General features: G+C 41.1%; 1 long non-coding RNA gene across 4 annotated transcripts; it reads right to left on the reverse strand.

Moving 5' to 3' along the window:
* Positions 1–1,483: 1,483 nt before the first annotated feature.
* On the reverse strand, positions 1,484–20,226 carry LOC125326398. 4 transcript variants are annotated; one of them, XR_007203801.1, is made up of 4 exons: positions 20,184–20,226; positions 7,541–7,730; positions 6,460–6,540; positions 1,484–4,871 (listed from the first exon to the last, which is right to left on the reverse strand). It is a non-coding gene; the product is annotated as an uncharacterized LOC125326398 (long non-coding RNA). The 4 variants fall into 4 exon arrangements; XR_007203802.1 differs by lacking the exon at positions 20,184–20,226 and adding an exon at positions 19,660–20,123 and having other exon boundaries at positions 1,484–4,509; XR_007203799.1 differs by lacking the exon at positions 20,184–20,226 and adding an exon at positions 19,660–20,123.
* Between the last annotated feature and the right edge of the window lie 95 nt (positions 20,227–20,321).

Here is a 20,321-nt window from a genome sequence, read left to right on the forward strand (position 1 = left end):
TGGTAGTTAAGAGGCCACTCAGGCTATCATTCACCACTGGTCAAATCTGAGCCTACAAAATCAACTTATACTAATGCAAGAATGAAATTTATTCAATCATATATATCATAGAACCATTGAATGCTTTGGGTTGGAAGGGACCTTCAATATCATCTAGTTTCAACCCCTCTGCCTTGGCAGGGACGCCATCCACTAGACCAGGCTGTTCAGAGTCCCATCCAACCTGGCTTTGAACATTTCCAGGGATGGGGGAGCCACAACTTCTCTGGGCAACCTGTGCCAGTGCCTCACTACCCTCACAGTAAAGAATTTTTCCTAATTTTATTTCTAAACCTACCCTCTTTCAGTTTGAAGCCTTTACCCCATGTCCTATCGCTCCATGCCCCTGTAAAATGTCTCTATCCAGAGCTCTTGCAGGCCCCCTTTAGGTACTGGAAGGCTGCTTAAAGGTCTGTCTGGAGGCTTCTCTTCTCCAGGCTGAACAACGTCAACACTCTGAGCCTTTCTTCACAGGAGAGGTGCTCCAACCCTCTGATCACCTCCTCAACTTAAAACTCAGTTTCTCAGGAGCTCTGTTCCCACAAAAATTAGCTCAGCATAATGAAGTTCTTCAGTGCTTCACCTGACCATCCACAAAGGTACAAAGTAAAACACGTTGTCTTCTTGCACTATCCCAGAGAAGCTATCCAGGCTATTTTTGTGCCATCTGGGCAATTTTAAAAAGAATATCAAAAGCCTAAGATGCTCTCTTTTCTCTCCATGAACATTAATTGTAAAGAAGTTGAGTTTATTTTTTTTTCCAAGATCATCTCTGCTGGACAAGCACAACTTAAAAATGTTTTCTCATACTACCAGCTTGCAGAACATGCTCAAGATTTCTGTACTATTCAAACGAGCAAAGAGCGTCAAGTCATCAAGAGTCTTGCTGAAAAATTTTTTGAAGTTGGACTCTCATGTGCTGTATAAAGCAAGCCTCTGGTTACACAGTTGAGATCAGTGGAGAAGCAGTGCTTCATTACACAGGTCTGGGAACATCTTCCTTCTCTCCCTGACACCATGCTCCCAAGCAGTGTGCTCTTTGTGAGTCTTCAAAGGACAGTGGCTGATTTCTATAGTCCTTCTCCTTTACAAGTCCTTGAGGAACCAAGCATTGTTCTTTCTCAATTGAATGGCCTCTTATTGATTGTACTTTAAAGAAGCAAATCTGTAGATGTGTGATTTCTTTGGGGCTTGTGCTTGGCAAGCTGTCTTTATCTTACTTAGCGAAGGCAAACATTAAACCAACATCACCTCGCAGTCTTACACTCCATGTGCATGACAACTCCTTCTTAACTTCTTCTTTAATTTTTACTTGTAATGATTAATGATAAAGCGAATTAAGGCAGAGCTACTTCACATTATGTGCAATGTGCATATGATGAAATAGGAGACAATAACCCACAAAGATTCACTCATCACAAGTGCAGTGACTCAGCAACTTCCCAAGAACATGATGAAATCTAGCTAACAGATTTTAACAAAGCAAAATTACAGTCCAACATAAACTGCTGCAGATTATGCATGTAGGTTTGGATGCTTTTTCTTTGTGTCTAAGCACAACATCAGAGCAAAAGTAGGGAAAACGACCTGTTTTCAGGTAAGAAAGAGAACTATCCCACGTCACAGCCCACAAGCCCAGATGGATGCAACATGTTAGCGACCCAGAAAAAGCTCTTTATTCTGAGATTCTCTTTACAAAAAACTGTACATTTATGTCAAAGTGTAAATTTTTTTTATTCTGTCATTTGGAACATTGAGACACAAACATAACAAGTTGTCCAAAGTTCCTGAGGAAGCCTGCAGTAAAGATGAAAACCTAGACTTTTTGACTTCCAGGTCTCTGATTCAGCCATGAGACCTTCCTTTGCCATGTAGAGTGGTGCTTTTCAGACCCAAGTCTACCAAAATTTGTGCTTATAGAACACATGTAATGTACAACAGAATTTTACATTGTCCTTTATTTTACTTATTTTATTTAGATAACACTGTGAGAAACAGCTATTGCCCAGAGGTGTGCAGCTCCACCACCAGATGCAAGCAGGCTGGACAGTTTCTCCAGTGACCAGGTAATAGTTATCTACACTTTTTTGCTTCCTCTCAAAGCCAGGCATTCAATTAACTCATCAGCTACCACTACTCAGCCATCAACTTTGTTCTTTTTTTTAAAGCTTTCATGAAAAAAAAAAATATCAAAGGACTTGTGAAAAACATAGAAGAAGCCCCATCTAGGATAGCACTTAAAATTGATTTCCAATGAAATTATGGCTGGGCATGGCAAGAAGGATAGTAAGGGATTACATCTCTGTGACTGACTCATGTGCTTTGCTGTTCTTTGGAATCAAGAGCATTGATTTTTTTATACTTGGGTTTGCTTCCAGCATCCTGGGATTCCCCAGGGCCCAGAAGGATACAATGCTTGACACACAGGGAAATTGCAAAAAGGTCAGTGTGCTCAGTACACATTGGTAGCATCTGTGCTGCTGCTATATTTGCCAAGATCCAAGCAAATTCAAAGAAGAAAATTATATTTGAAGATCATTTTACCTGAAGTTTTTCAGCCTCCTGAAAAATACCCATAATTTCTAACTTTTATTTATGTATTTGTGCACAGACAGTCCACACAAGTTAAAAAAGGCTGGCATCTGAGTTTTTCCACACTTAGTTTAGCAAGCTCACTCTGATTCTAAGTGCAAGCCTAGCTTTTTCCCTAAGTTAGTGACACCATCCAGATCCACATGTACAAACACCACAGGAACATAAACTAGCTCTGACACCCAACAGAGTCTGGCCAGCTCTGTGTAACCAGCTTGTCAGCAGCATTTACTGGCACTGGCAATGGCAAATCCCAGCTTGTACCCCAACACTAAGACTGATCTTTTCTCCAGCCCTGCAGTTAAGCCACAGAGCAAAAGGTGGCTCAAAAACCAAATTTCTTAAGTCAGTCTGAAACAAGTCATCACCTTAGCATTGACTGAACATATATCCCAATCTAACCTCCACCCTTTCACAGCGGGATATCCTAGCCCACCACAGACCTGACAGAAGAGCATCTCTGTTTCCCATGCAGACACTCTCCTTTGCCTTGGAGCTCTGTGAATTCAAGCCCCAACTCGAGCTCCAGCCTTTGCACCCCACTTATTTTCCCCAGACAGGGTTTTGCCCCATTTCTCTTCCAGGCCAGACAGAAATTACAAGTAGGTTTATGGTGGAGTTTGGATTACTTTGTAGGTTTGCATAAATCATGGTTTTTACTCAGTGTAGCTTCTCACCTTCATCCCAGACAAAGCTGTTCATAACCTAAAAACTGCTTTAAGATCAGCTTTTTGCCTGAAGTCTGAAAAGCTTTCCCAGTAATCTGCTATGAACTCAAGCTTTGCCTTTTTTCTTTTATGTCTAGAGGTCAAATCCTACTTTACCCACCATGTTACCCAGTGATCCAAGCTCCCATCTCAGAGTTTATTTCCCAATGACGCTGGCTCACACCAACTCTCAGCTTAGTTTAACAGGCCTGTCAATTGTTATATAACTTTATAAATTTACACAAACAACCTCTAATTCCATGCAAAACCTGTTTACTTCCAGAAGGCTGCATAACCTTAATTTGGAAGGAAATATACAGCCATGAGCATCAACCTTTCATATCTGCCTATCTTGCAGAAAACTGTGTCTTTCATTAAGGCAGAAGCAGTGCCAAGAGAACTTCAAACACGTTAAAATGCTCAGAGCTTGACAAGAATCAGAGATTTTATTTGAATTTCTATGAAAATTAACTTATTTTTCTTGCAGTAGAGATACAGTGATGTTTTAGAGATGAGACAAGTCTACTGTGCACATGTACTGTCTCATATTACTCTGGATGCCACATTTCCACTTACATTATAGCCTCAAAAGGCATTATTGACTAACTTAAAATAATAATCAGAAAGGTTTTATATGGCAAGAGTATTACGAGCTGATAACAAATTGCTATATTTTGTTTTCTTCTCTTCCTACATCTAACAAGACTAAATTATATCTAAGAGCAATTGGTAATAGCTAAAAAGGTAATCTGTTAGCAGCAGCAGTGAGCCACATAATCAAATGAGGGAAAGAGGTGATGCAGTCTCTGCCTGTCACTGGAAATGAGAGTTTGCATATGAACACTTAGAAACGTGCAGCCAAACTGAAAATATTTAAATTAGCATAATCATCTCTGGATTTAAACTTACAGGTCACACTCACAGTAACAGCTCACCAGGCTACCAGAAACTAGCCTGACAGAGAAGTCCCTCTTCACCTGGAGCACAAGGTCACTCCAGAAGCACAGCAGGACACTATGGAAGAGACACACGTTAAGGGCTACAGATGAACTCCAACACAATTTTCACACCTTTTTGAACATGGCAGTTCGGGAGATTTCAGCTGGGAGGCCATCCTGAAAGGCACACCCTGTCATGCATCTTCAGTGAGCTCCTCAGAGGAAAACGGAGGCTGGTCAGGGGCCAAGAGCAGAGAGCCCCAGTCACCCAGGTTATCACAGACTGTAAGTGATACCTGCAGTTTTACCAGAAGCTCTCAAAGCAGTGTGCAGGCAGGACCCAGCAGTCTGCAGTGCTCACAAAGCTGGCGGCTCATCTGTGGCAGGAACGTCACAGGGATCTGAAGGCAAATCACCCTGGGCTCTGCCAAGGGTTGTCCTGCTGTCTCTCTTGCTTAGTGAGGAAGTAAAACACTGCAAACAGAAGGACCCTCACAGAGAGAGCAGCAACTGAAGGGACCAGACTTTGGAGTCACTCAGGTGATGGGAAGTGACTGTGCTCTGCTACATTCACCTCTCCCTGGGAAAGTCATGGCTTTCAGATAAAACATAAAACATGAGCTAATTAGACCTTTATTTTATTTTCAAATCCAGATTACAGCTTTCGGCAGAGAAAAGCATCAGTGACTCTAAACCCCAGCAGCTCATGCAGGCAAGAAGTTTTGTGCCTGTCCTGCCTGCCTTGGGGCCAACAGCTGCTTGACTCAGAATTGTTCTGTGTGATAAGCAGTGTCTCAAGTGCACAGCTAAGGCAATAGTCTGCTGGTTTGCAGACTGTGAGCTTGCACAAGTAGTAAAGGCTATAGTGGGTTTATTTCCTTTAGGGAAATATTTTTTAACTTGACAAACTGTAGAGGTTTGTCACTGTTTGCTCACTGTGGAGTAAAAAAGTTATGCAAGGTGTTTGTTGCTAAAACTGCTGGACTTTCCTTCTTAAGAACTGCATAAATATTGAAGCAATTTAGAAAGATTCCTAATTGCATCAAACAACTCTGTGGTTCAGATTTATGTTCACAGCATAATTTTATTCAGAGATAATTATACAAGACATGTATGTTCCCAGGAAGTTTTTTTTGTGATGCTGTCTGTTTTATTTAAACAATAATTGCCATGCAAAATTGACTTGGTAAGCTGGGGTTTCCACAAAAAACTTCAGCTTCTTTGACAATAAGCAGAAAATAGACAAGAATGAGGGAATAATAAGTATTGAAACAGCTGCATATGCTGATAATGAAAAAATTGATCTGTCAATGAGCCTACAGTCCACCATTTCTGTAAAAGCAGACAATAGCAAATGACGTTAGCGGGCCCCCACTGAAAGGTGCCAGCTGCAAATAGGCTGTCTGGATGTCTGGAAGGAAGGGGTTTCAAGAGGGTTACAGCTTGCACAGTGAAATACAAGACAAAGCAGTACCATGATTTGCTGCAAATATAATGATTTAGCAGCAGGCACAGATCACATCATGCAATGGTGGAAAGAGCCAATGTACCAAGCTGCTGAACTCTGTGTCCAGAGGGTCTACATATGCTGCCTTGCACACACACACACATGCTGCAGAGAAAAGGGTCCAGTGAGCATGACCAATGCCAGTGCAAATGAAGACAGTGCTACTGAATTGCTCTGTGTTTTCTGCCAGTATACATCTGGTAGTAATGGAGGATAAATATGCCTTTTCAATTATTTTAAAACATTTAATTTAAAGCAAACATTGATTAATTTATGCTGAACTGCATACATCACTGGTTGGGAATGTCATTGGCTGACAAAAGGAAACCTAGCCCAGGGTCCAGAAAAAAATAATTTCTTGGTCATCTCATAAAACATTATTGTAAAAAAATTGTGTACTAAAATACCCATGGTGTTGCAGATGAGATCTTGCCCATCTTGAAGCTATTTTCAGTATGACAGTGTTGGAGATCTGCAGGATCAATAAAACATTGATTTTGTATCTTTTGTCAGGCTTGGCAGAGAAAAACTGTCCTTCCATTGGAATGTTTTCACGGATTACAATTAAGGAAACCTTCAAAACACAACAGCTGATCATGGAAGAAGCCACAGAGACAGGGGCAAGTAAAAACTATCCACTCAGGGGAAAAAAAAATTATTCTTAAAGTAGTTTTACCTGTATTGTGAATTTTTGATGTTCTGAATATGCTATGAGTCAAGTGACGTTTTCCTTCAGAAGACAATAAAATTTCAAGGGCTGTGAAAGGGAAATCACATGGTTACTAAGATGATTTGGATCTGATCTATTATTTGCCTGTCATTTCTCTTGGGACTGTAATATAATAAAATTCCATTAAATGTGATGGACATGGAAAATGCCCACAAAGAGAAATGCTTGTCTCCCCAGAATGTATAAATACCAGGGTGAATCTTTATATCAATCTCTTTCATCTTCAAGATTAGCAAGACTAGGGTGTGAACTTTTAGCAGTTTTACAGTTTCTACACTAAAATATGTGAAACACTAGAATAAACATAAATATGTTAGCAGGACACCATGAACCAGGAAGATCTGGGTAACCACACTCTCATATTCAAAAATGCTGTCTCCAACACAGTATTTCCACCAGTATCTTTCAGCCCCAGTGAAACCTGGCCTGTATCTAAGATGCAAGTATGAGAAATGTATTTACCCAGACTATAGAGAATTTTAAATGGTGTGAGCTTGTTGGTTCTTGTAATCCCCATAATTAATTTACTGATTAACTTTTTTTACGAATAATTGTGCACATTGTGACACAACCATTATGGCAAAAAAAAAAAAAAAAACCAAAGGAAACTAAGAAAACCTCTTTAGAGTGTAAAAAACCCCAGATATTCTAAAGTCTAGGAAGTATTCTGGCAACAGTCTTAGTTTTCTTCCCATCTTTAATTTTTGTTCTAACATCAACTTAACTAATGTTATCAAGCCACTGACTTACTTTTTTTCCAGAACAAAACACATTCCCAATCCTACAGTCACTGTGGACCACTTTTCAATTAACAGAAAGGACTTCAGAGGAGTTTTCTAGGTCTGCAGTATATTCTCCTTCACTAGAATATTGGCAAGAGACATCCATGCAATAACCAAAGCAACACCTAATTTTTTTTCCATTACTGAACAGGAATCTGTCTCAAGACTGTTCAGGCAGCTGTTACAGACCACATCGACACATACTCTCCTTTCCTCTGTCAAAGAAATATTCTGAAAATACTTACTGGCCTTCAGCCTGTTGTCAGAAAGTCCATGGAATGTTACGGTGTGAGGATCAAAGTGGTCAGTAGTATCCAAGTCAAGGCACTGGAGATCTCAGCAGTTCCAGCTGTGGTAGCAATGGACCATGGACATTCTCACCAATCTCAGTCAGCTCAGGCAGACAAGGGATTTGTCTACACTGACCAACACCAGCTTGAGTACCAAAAAGCAAGATAACAGCACAAATTTAACACAGGTTAGCTTTCTCTCCACCTAATGGGCCCATACAAAAAGCCACACATCTTTAACCCCTCACTAATGTGTGGTTATTTTTGTTATTTGTAAGTAGTCAAATTCATTTTTATCATACTGGTAAATTCGTAATTGTTAATGCCTGAAGACTTTGACCTATACAGATTATTATTACAAAGTTCTCCGGGCTGTTTTGGTGCAAAGCATACAGTGCAGGTGAGAAGAGCAGGACAGAATGAGCACTGGGTGTCTGAAGTGCCGAGCTCCATTGCTCAGAAGGTGCTGAGCAGAATCATGCATCTGCCCAAGAGAAGGGAGCAAATGCAACATGACAGATCAGTGCAGTTTTCCTGAGATACTTCAGTGTTTCCTGATTACAGATGTTGGAGACTGTCCCAGGCAAGTAGAAGTGCTGCCCATTTCTCCCCCATTCCTTCAGACTGACTATTTGGTTCATTTCAGAGCAGAGTTATTTCCAACACTGACAAGTTGCTGTATTAAAGTATTAATTCTGAAGCCTAAGACATCAGTCTATGTGCCATCCTCAACCAGTGAGTCAAGTCAATTGTGACTTGAGAGAATGAAGGCCCAAAGTCAAGTAGAACAGCATGGAGAGGAGCAAGATGCAATGTTTGCCCAGGGCTTTTAAAATGTATAATGACTCTACTGCCTGAAGTTCCTTACCAGCACAGTATTCCAGCTTGATATTAGTGGTCAGTGTGTTAGTTGCTGGTGTTTGGATTAAGTCAACTCCAGCTTCTCTTTTAGGACACTTGTTTTACCTGTTTTTTCCTATATTTTCAACAGCAGTATTTTAGGACACTATGAAAAATTGTAAGAGGAATTGTATGAAGAGATCAAAACAAAATTCTCTTGCCAACTGACGCTTTTTGAAACCTGCATTTATTGATTCATGGAAATTATGTGTCTAAGTTTACTCAGACACTAAAAAACAAAAGTAACAATCTTACCTTCAGTAACTATCAAGAATTGCACAATAACTCTAAATAATAATACTTCGCACAGTACATGCAAACAACAGAACATCCAGCAAAGATCTCCTGAAAGTATCCCTGTAACCTTATTATGACTATACAAACTCCCCTGCTGGAGGTGTGTAAGCTGTATCTCAGAGCAAAGAATTTAAGCAATTTGCTGAAGGATACACCACACCCTTCTGGGAGCCCAGGAGCTCAGGGCATCCAGCCCCCTGGACACGTAACTTAAGACTTAATTGGCTCTCTGTGTGGCCAAAGTGCACAATGATTTTGTTTCCTTTTTAATAAGTTTATTTATACTCATCAACAAACAGTTGAAGAAGAAACATTGGGTGCTCAGCAGTGTCACTTCCTTATCAGCCGTGAGGTCTGTAACATCAAAGAACACGGCTGCATAAACCCAGTGCTTTCATATTCTTTTTATAGAACTCTGAGATCCTGAAATATAAAAGAGTAGATCCAAAATGATGAATTCTATATTCTCCATGTAAAATCTGAAAGAAGCCTGCAGCCATCCAGCAGCACCTCTACATAACTCCACACAGGACCTAAGAAAGTCTGATGCATTAGCCTTACATTCCATAAAGAAGTGTTGACAAAGTTAAATCTCTTTCACAGCACAGAAGGTGCTTCAAAAGAAAATGTAGTTTTGAAAATGTCTCCATAAACTATTTACAAATCAAACAAATAATAGGAAACCCCCACTCAGATAAACTGAGTTTGCTTTATCTTTATGAGAATGAATGGCATTTGAGTGAATAACCATTTCATTTTTATATTTTAAGAGTCTCAGTGGACTTTAAAATCAACAGATTTTACAGCTAATTCATTTTACCACCCATTTATATTTTCCAAATAAAATAAGAACGCTGTTGATTTCTAATACATCTTCATTTCCTATCTTTTTTTAAATAGGTATGATATCAAATAATTCTCTCACTTTTTATGCTTAAATATTGTTTTATTTTATAAGCCATGTTGTACACATGTTAAGTTACTTTACAGACCAGGATATTTTACAGCAGTTTCATAAATTAGTCTTCTAAAGTGATTAAGCTGTTCTCTGGACTCCAGAAATAAACTCCTCAAACAAAATGATGAATTCTTCATCAAACAATAAACACTCACAGTGGAAGCACTTTATTTCTCCAAAGCTGCAAATACTTTCAACAACTACATGTCATCAGTACATGAACTATATATATATATCATGCAAAGAAAAACCAATTACCCACATATCAAGTGCAGTGAAGAGAAAGCCACGTGATCCTGTTGCTGTTTCAATTATCGTGAATTACCTATGTCCTTGAAATGCACAGCCACATCTCCCACCAAATACCTGGTGTGGATACATTGAATATATTTGCCTGACTGGACCTGTGAGGTAGCTGGACACACCTCACACCAGCTGGGTTTACCTAAGATGACTCCTGGCTTCTAAGTGCATGAGGAATGGCAGAAAGAGCATCTCAGGGTGAACTGTCCCTGCCATGGCACTGGTCCCCTCCAGAGCATCTCCCTAGTGAGCAAGAACTGACACCATCCTCCTGTTCAGAGTGGAGGCACAACTCATTGCTATTCAGCAAGTGCTAAAGGTGATGGGTATTTGGCACAACTGAAAGTAAGAGACAGAAAATTCTACAGAACACAAAAGAAACACCAAATACACCCTGTTTGTTCTGCCAGTTGGAGATGCTGTGGTCACCCTTTCCTGAACATGCTCAATGTTTTCACAGCAGCCATTCACCTTCAGAACAGGAAGGGTTACTGGTGGAAGGCTGGGCAGATGGATACTCTGCTTTGTTCTTCCTGTTTTCCAAATATGTTTAGCGCGGCTGTGTATTCTGAAAAGTCCATAGATAGCTTTCTGCAAACAAGAATTATCCTATTTAACTCCACAAAAATTAGTATTTTGGCAGTCTATGAGTCTTAGAATTTCTTGCAATTTTATTTATTCTAGTAGATGATACCATTTTCTCCCTTCTAGGCAATCTATCTCTTAAGATTTCTCCTAGAGTGTCGCATTAATGCAGGCTTGGGAACAATGAAAGTCGGCAGTAAAATCAACCTGTGTTGTGAACAAAAGGAAAGTTTTATAATGTATAAATATCTGAGTCCTGTGAAAAGGAAGAAGTAATTTTAATGAGCTCTTAAAACCTACCAGAAGAAAAAAGGAGGTATGCATGCAAAAAAATAACATGTTCTCAATAGGGTAGACAGTAGCTGCTCTTTCAGGATATGAAATGCAGGGTAGATGGAAGAGACTTTTCCAACTACTGCCACATACACTATGATGATGTGACAGGAGAAGCTAAACCAGAATATTTTTGGTTCCCTCTAGGATTCAGCCATGATTGAAATCGTCCTTCTTTTGTTCAAGAAATACTTTAATTTAGTATGCAGAGATGTGTTGTAGCCAGAGGAAAAAAAATAAGCCAACTCACACGATTTGGTTGACTGCAAGAAAGAGACATGGCGTTCACAGGAGGGTAGAGTAACAGCACAGTAACTTACCCCATTCTGTCCCACCCATCTCTCAGCCTAAGGACAAGCAGTTCTAGTTCAGTGCTGGAGCAGAAAATTAGAACTTATTTCATTGGCAGTCACCCAAAATATCCTTCTTTCTTGTCTTCTGATCATGAAGAGCTCAAGCAGTTCCTGTGCCCTCTCCCTCTAAAACTACCCCTGTTTATGCCCAGTGCAAAGATTCTGCTAAGCCCAGAGCCTGACCCCACCAGTCCCATCTCTGGTGCAGTACCTTCTGCAGCTCATCCCATTTCAGTCCTAGATAAGTGATATCCTGTGCCTGGGGCTCTAAAACCTTGCCGTCTTAAACTGCCATCTATTATAGTGTAGGAGACAATCCTCCATAAAGCTAAATTACCTAAAATGCAAGTATTACACATAATCACAGTAAGCCTATGAATGTGCCAAATCTCCTCCCTTCTAATATATGGTGGGAATAAATTACTTTTTCAACAAGGTAAAACTGAAATATTATTAACATCCAGACAATGTGCTGCTACCAATTACTTTTTTTCTTTTGATATCTGGAAGTAACACCAACTCTATTCAAGGTCTTTCTGTGAGGAGGAGAACCATAAAATGACAATTTTAATGGAGAGTAGATAACAATTTTGGTCTTTTCTCCTATCAAAGAGAAAGTTACATAATTTCCTCCATAATAGAAAGGTCTTCTACCAAGAAATATCATTTCTTTTAAAAACTACTACATAGAGGAAAGGCAGCACTAATGAGACTTTGATTGCATCTCTGCTATTGCTATTACACGATAATCTTTAAAATTACTCACCTGTTGTATCTTGCTTTTTAATCTAGTCTTAAAACGAAAACTGAAGCAGATACTTAATATACTTCATTTGCAAAGCTGTTTCCACTGAAGTCATTCTGGAAAAACTTCTGCTTCCTAATGGGGAGCTATCATGGTTGCTACGCTTGTTGTCACTATGCATAGCTGCATTGCTGGCACACCTAACCTAGCTCCTTCTGCAGGGAGCCATATCCAGTGACACAACCTCAGATGTCTGGGAGTGAGTCTGACCAAGCACTGTGTCCTGCTCAGCACAGCTGAAGTTGCTGTTGGGTTTATTTGCTGGGACTGAACACATGTTAACAAGTGTTGTGTCATGCAATACATATGGCTGTACCCGAGCTGGTGAAGCCTGTATTGTGTTAAGGGGTACAGACCCCTGTATGGACAGCTTTGGCTGTGAATCAATGCATGGCAGTTCACTAAAAAGGGACACAGCTTCCAGTCCTTGCAAACCAATGCAAGATGACTTATGAATTCCTTCAACTCTTTTATGAAGCAAATTTTGCTTTACTGTTTTGCATTTTCCTGTCTTTCAGGGTTTCCTTTCCCTGTCTTTCAGAGGAGATAATGTCTTGTAGAACAACTAAAGCAAAACTCATCCACAAAGTTATAGGAAGGGTATAGGAAGAAAGTACAGAAAGAGCATGACATGAAATGATAATTACAGATCATTAGAGATATCAGCTCTGATGCCTTTGAGGCAAGATGCTCCCAGAATCACAGTGTATGTCTGACCACATTACAAGAACCTCTTTTCACTACTCAGCTACACAAATGCACAAGGCAAGAAAAGCAGGAGTTCCGCAAACCAAGCAGAGCCTTTAACTTTTACTAAACCCAGTATTTCCAGATGCCAGCAGTCTATCAGTAACTTAGAGATAAGAGGACAAAATAGGACCAAGTAGCCCCAAAGCCTATTCCACAGCATCACCTGCAAGCAGAGATTGGCAACACTGACACACGCACAACTCTAGCACAGCTGGTCTACTACACTTGGCCTACCCAAATGCTTGCTTCTTTCTTCCCTCCAGATGAAAACCTGGTGACCTTGAGGGTAGAGATGCACACTCAACTAGAAATCAGACTCACATGTGCGAAATCTCTGAGCCATCAAAGAAGCTGTGCACCCCCTGACTGCCCACTCCCACTCCTGCTTTCTGATCATGCAGAGAACAGTGAGACCACGGGACCACCCAGCCAACCTCTCTAGTTGTGGGACACCACTCAAAAAGTAGTGGGAGGGGATGATGAGATCTGATAACTTTTGATGGTGAAAATGTTGACTGACTGAGAGTGAAAAGCACTTGTTTACTATATATTTGATCCCCTTCCATGTAACTCTGTGCATTTCAGGTGCGTGTTTCCTCTGTACAAGAGGGGAAACACACTCTGTGTGTTTCAGAGTAGAGGTGGCCTTTTCTGTACATAAAATTTGGAGACATCCCCACCCCAATTTTAACGACGAAAAGCATTACTAAGTACTTTCCAGTAGATGGCAGGGTTACGTTGTGGCAACGCTGAAACTCTGAAGCTGAAAGGGCTCCTGTATAAAGGTTCAAGTACTGGTTAGGTAAATTTAATTAGCAGAATGAACTAATATGTGAAAAGACATAAATACACGTTGGATTAACTGATAGAATGTGATGGTGGAAATGTAAAAGTTATGTTTTAATGTAGTGAAAGCTTAAAGCTCAACATGGCATTAAAAATGAACTTTGTTAAAAATGAGCTTCATTGAGACAACCATTTATACCACAGAACTGACATGGCAAAAACCACAGTATTTAATATGAGAACCCACTGAAGTTACCAGCCTAGAATACAGTCAGGAGAAAAGCAAAAAGCCCTTGCAAATGTTACTGAAAATGATCAGCAAAAGTGGATTTCAGGACCAAAATCAATTCAGCCGGACAGTGTAGTGTTTGCCTTTTTCCAGGGACTGTGCAAAAATGAGCACCCCTTAAAGGGAATTCAGTACTGTTGTCAATTTGAGAAATCATGACCTCAGCAGGGCAGGGAACAGCTTCACAGGTTGGTAGCCCCCTCAGAAACAGCCAGGAGAAAAGCCTGATGCAGCCTGAGAATTTCAGAAATGGTTTTTTACTTGTCAGGAACCAAACCACTCAGCCCAGGATGACTGGCTGCAAATGCATGAGGTTTCAGTTTCTTAAACCTACAATTCTCTGAATTTACTTTTCTAGACAGGGCTGTAAGATGTGCCCCACTGAATTTCAAACACAGTGACTCTAGTGAGTGACTTCCCTTGTAAGTGTCCCAAGGTTATATGGTTTTATCCTCTTTGAAGGATAGATGATTTACATGGGGTAGATATAAATGTGGTCACTCTGTTTGTGTCAACACTGGTCTGAGAACATTTGTGGACAACTGCTAATGTCAAACTTCTGTACACTGCAGGTAAAATGAAATGGCTGCAGGCAAAAATACCACCCTACTTTTTATATGGTTTTCTTTAGCAGAAAATATTCAGATATCAGACACTCAATACTTTTACTTCCCATTCCGTGTATGCTTGACAGTTTTGGCTTGACTCACTGAAATTACTCAAGTAATTAATTTCACTATTCTACTGTGGAATTATAAGATTAGTTGAAATACTCTATTTATTCATGAGAAGAGGTTACATGCTTTCTTTTGTGAATATCTAATAGGAAAATGCAGGGGCTGATGACACATGGTTTCTGAAAGTAAAAGGGCCCAGCCTGGCACACCATCTCTGTCAGGACATACTCTGCATTTATTGCACCAGTGCCCCTCAGCAGTGCTACTCAACTGCAGACCATACCAAAAAGCAAAATTCTCATTCCTAATGATAAACAGTCTCTTCAAAGACACATTTCCTATTATTTCCTGCAATAATACACTCAACTTCCTCTCTAAGTGTATATCATCTCTAAAGAACTTAGCTACATCACTGAAAACAGTTTTGGGGTTTGTTTTTATTTTATAAAGTCCTTAATAGTTTGTTGTCTTTTTTTGTTTGTTTTCACATATTAATGCATGCTTATATTATATTCTTTTAAAGTTTCATCTTATAATCACCTTATTGATGATTCACACCTATTGATTCACCTTGTTTCTGAAAGCATTTGTGTCGTAAAAAAACAAAACCAAAAAGAAATAAAACCAGTATTGACTGATCTCTAAAATCCTATTGTATTTTTGCAGTTGGAAAAAACACACAAAGCTTGGCACATTCCTAAAACTCTGAGTCTGGTGAGAGTGCAACATAAATGGTAATATTAACATAATCATCTTGATCTTTTCCCCCAAGAATAACATAACTCTAACTGTTCCAAGATCACATGTCCTTTCTCCCCCTTTTCAGCCTCATGAATCATTTGTCTCATCTTTCTCACTGACATAAACACTGAATCTTGCTGAAGGTCATGCAACATGCCCAGTATCTTTTCATTCAGTTGCAATTCAGCGCTGTATTCTGTGCCTTATACCATTTTACACTCATGACATGCAGTTGTAGTTTGTTTGCACGGTAGTGTATTGCCTGATAGTTCATGCAGCGAATAGTAAACACTGATGTTTCAAAAGCTAATTAGTGGTGAAGATTTGTTTTTTATTACCCTCAGTTTATTCAGCTGGAAAGCCATGGGCCAGGCGAGGTCAGCAAAGGCGATTAGAGAAATGATCATTGTTTCTTACTACAGAAAGTTGAAAGAAATAAGATTATTTGGGAAGAAAAGAATTAAAGAGTCTGAGACATCTGACATTATTAAGGTAACAGTTCTTTGGCTCATCCAGCATCCCCACTAATCCATTTGTCATCCAATATATCTGTCTAAAGACAAAAGCCTTCTCAGGCTTTGACAAAGAACTGAAATTCTTCTGTGCCTGCCTCAGCAACTTCATTTCCAGCCTTGAGCTTCATCTCATCAGTGTTCTCTGAAGCAATACTCTGTCTCCAGTTTTCAGTAGCTAGAAGGAAATGTACAGGAAATCATGGGGCAGGGAAGTGATACAGGATGCAGAAAAAGAAAGGAACCAAAACTGTTTTATCTATCTGAAATGTTCTCAGTTAGCCTCAGCTTACACATGGAAAGTTTTGTGCTGGGGGGAGGGATGGGGACAGAGAGGCTCTCACCAGACCTTCTTTTATCTCTTCATGTCCTAAAGAATTTGGTAGCTTTTTAACAGCGATGCCAAACCCTCTGAATCCCGTTTTCTCTAACATCATTGTGGAATATTCCCTTCAGATCACAAGAAGTGTGGATTTCACCCTTTCCTCAGCTGCCAACAATTTATGCAGACATATCTGCCCTTGCCTTAGCACATCAGCACATCTAGACTTTCTGCAGCACACATCGCTGATGAGCCTGAGCAACACTTTCAACACAGCTACAAGTGCATGTAGAAACTGTCCACACACATGCTGTAGGACAAGGAGAGACCTTTCCATCAAGAGAATATACTGCCAAGAGAACATCAAAAAGGAAATTAAACCACAATAAGCTGTTAATTTCAAGAAGAATCATATATGCACTTACATAAGATAATGCTATAGTGACCACATAATCAGTAGGTTTGTTTCATTTACAGACTGTCTATGACACAGTTCAGGAAGGAATTTCCCCCAGAAATGAGTGACAAAAGTGGATCACTGCAGAAAAAGTCATACTCAAACAAGCTGAGAATTTTTCCTCCTCTGGGACGAGCAAAGGGGGGAGTCACAGTAAACGTATAAAAACAAGTTACTTTTGTAAGTCCATGTCTTAAAAAATAAAGCATAAGGAGGAATAAAATGTAATTGGTCATTCCTGTCCACTTGTAGAGGATAAAAAAGGAACTACCAACAAAACTGGAAAGTAACAAATCCAGAAATGCAGAAGAGAAATAGTTAGAACTACATGATATTAAGAGGTACAAATAAAAACCTCCAAAAGTTCATGAGCTTCATGCCTAATATTTTTTAATTTATTTTGAGTTATTTCAAAAGGTAGGGAGGAGAAACAAGAACAAAACACAAGCCACAATTCTCTGGGACACATCACAGTAAGGTATTTCTGAAAGGACTGATACAAAGCATGGTACCAGAAGAAGTGTGTCCTTGCTGCAAGAATGTATGCTGGTTAAAATCAATTAATAAATCAAGTGCTTTGAGCTAACACTCCAGCTGTCTCATTCAAGGTAGGAACACCTATCCCCTCCCGTAACACCTCCTCCCACACCAGTCTGGCACATTTGGTGTAGGCCAGGAGCTCCCAGGACCATGCAATTTCTCCAACTCCATCCCAACCAAGATCACTTGCAAGCCTTTCAGTTGTCCACATCTTTCCCAAAAAATGGGGTGTTACTCAACAAAGAAAGCAGTGAGGGTCTAGCCTGGAATTGCAGTCTTTCAGATGAGAATAATGTGATTACAGATTACAGTGACTAAAGTTACAATCTCAAGTAACATATAACTGAAATTAAAACACAGTTTATATTTCAGAAAACAATTTAGTTGATTTAAAGTAGCACGCTGAAGATATGTATCCTAATAAATAAAGTCAGTATTTTCTCATCAGTATTCATGCAAGATCTAATTATACTTGGGTCTAGAAATTTTTTAAAAGAAACAAAAGAGTAATATCACCATACTGAAACAAGATATTTCTCATAATCAAAATTTCCTTTCTACTTTATGAGAAATATGGCAAGCTAATTTTTAATGGAATATCCCCTCATGTATCTATGTTGACTGGCATATGAATACAGCTGGTTTGCTCAATACTATTTAAAAATTTCCCTTTTTTCTTTAGTTTCTCTGCTGTTACCTTACATTGTGTGGCACACAAGTTTGTCTCAGCCATTCCTGTATGTCACTCCGCCTAGTGTATGGAGGGACTGTAACCACACAAAATGTACAGTTTAATCTTATCTTAGATTTTTAACTGCATGATTACAAGGCTTCCCTGATTATGCTGTTCAGATAAAACTATTAGCTATACCAAAGTTCTGTTTGCTCTAAGGTAAAAGGCTGCCTTTTATCAAACAACCTTATAGTTTTACAGGAGTAGAACTCGGACACTGTAGCGCTAAGTTTTAAATGTCAGCAGGTTTATCTACAGCAGGTATTATCTAAAAAAAGCCCAACATTGCCAATTTTATCATTCATGCACTTGCATGTATCTATAATAACATCATATAATAATTTAATCTCAGGTAAATTAGGGAGCTTTTTATAGCTTAACTAGAGCTGGGTACACATCCAGAAGATCTGTGTTATAGCTCCTGCTCAAATCAGCGTGCCAGTCATCTGTGTGCAGCTGGTGCAAGCACTGTTGGAAGGTGGGATGGAAAAATGACTCACAAAGTCCACACGGTCACTTGACAGGTGATAGTGATCTCCCACGAAAGGGCATGGAGCAAGTAATGTGGTGGCTGGCTCCAGCAACACAGGCTTATGTTCACCGAAACCTGAGGAGCCTGAAAGAGTAGCCCCTTTTGGAAGGAAAGATGTGTGACTCTTCCAAATACAAAAATTCAGCCTCATATCACACACAGATCTGACAGGCATCCAGAGAGTGGCAAAGTGCTACCTGACTTAAAGGAGTTTGTAAGACTGGGGACTCACCTGTCGAACTGCTCCATCATTAACTGATAAATAAATGTCATTCAATTATGTTCAAAACCAGTACTTCAAGATAGGAAGAAGGAAAAACAAGTGCATAATTACTGGGGTCAAATTAGCACAAATCACAGGTCAGTGGCCAACAAGGACCTATGACTTAAACAGCTCCTCCCACCAAGTAAATGCTTTGCTGGAAGAGTAAGAGGCATACTATTCCCTCAGCTGGCAAGGTTGACAACACCAGATGCATCTTCCCCAGTGTCTTCAATTTTCTCCATTCTGGAGACACTGAACAGAAGAACCCCTGGCTGTCAACAGCTCTCACCAGTGACTGCACCACTCCCAAGCACTGGATGCACCCATCTTCAACCCCTGCACTCTATACACACCCCTTGACATAACTAGCCCAGCTCCCTGGAGTGGGTCTGCCTCTCTCTTTCTGAATCCCTTGTTGCTATTCCTGTTCAGTTTTCCCTGTGCAAGCTAGAGACCTGCTTTGATGTACACCACAGTGCACTTCACATACACCTCTCCCTGCAATGAGATGCAGTCCTAAACCCAAGATTTTCTGGCAGTTTCAGCAAATGCTTTCTCATATGATTACTCCTCCATGAGCAGAGGAGCTTGAGCTGCTACTCCCTGGAAGCAATCAGAAGAGGACATCAAAACCAAGGTGCAAGCCTGGCTATAAAAGTACTACAAATACCTGGAAATCTACACTTCCATGGTTTAACCCACTGGCCTTGACACTCAGCTGAAGATCACCCTGCATCCCTCTTCGGATGCTACAAGGTCAGGGAGAAGGCATGGAAGAGTGGCACAGGACAGCATCGGCATACACCAGGTCGCTGCCAGATTCCTGCCCGCAGCTGTCCACATACATCCTAATCCATTTTGGGGCAGCTGCACAGCCTGCACAGACAGCACCAACCACATTCAAGCAGTTTTGCTCAAGCTAAAAGACAGCTTTACCCTCTGCTGACAGAGCACTTCGACATCTGTAGTCAGTGTCAGCTTCCCACAGGCTGGAACCTCCTGAGACTGAGCTCAAACTGGAGTTGGGTGCTGCAATCCCGTTAGGAATAAAGCTCCTGGGGAAAGCACATGTGCCATTTCTCTGAAGCGCAGCATCTGTTTCTCAAGATTATCTAGGCGTGCTGGGGTGTTACCCTTTTCCTGCAGCGCTTGCTCCCGCAAGCGTATCTTAGAAGGGATGCGATGACCGGCATGTGCATCCCGCCGGCCGAGGCTGCGCCGGACCGCCGGCCCCGCGCAGGCACAGGCTCGCACGCCCCTGCACCCCGCCTTCCCCACAGCGGCCCCGCCGCCGTCCGCTCGCTCGCTTCAGGTACCGCCGCCTCGCCTGCGGCCGCCGCACGGCCCCGGCCCCGTCTCAACCCCGCGGCCGAGGTCTCTGCCGCCCCCCGCGCCCCCCGCGGGCCCCGGGGCCGCCCCCCGGCCCGGCCCCGAGCATGCTCAGTGCCGCCCTGACCTACTTTCCCCGCCGGAGCCGGCGGTGGCGGAGCGGCGGGAGCGCACGGCACGGCACGGCACGGCACGGCACGGGCACGGCGGGACGCTGCGGCAGCGCCGCGCTCCGCCCGCCCCGGCCCCGGCCCCGGCCCCGGCCGCGG

Source organism: Corvus hawaiiensis, chromosome 5, assembly GCF_020740725.1.
Source record: "Corvus hawaiiensis isolate bCorHaw1 chromosome 5, bCorHaw1.pri.cur, whole genome shotgun sequence".
NCBI lineage: Eukaryota > Metazoa > Chordata > Aves > Passeriformes > Corvidae > Corvus > Corvus hawaiiensis.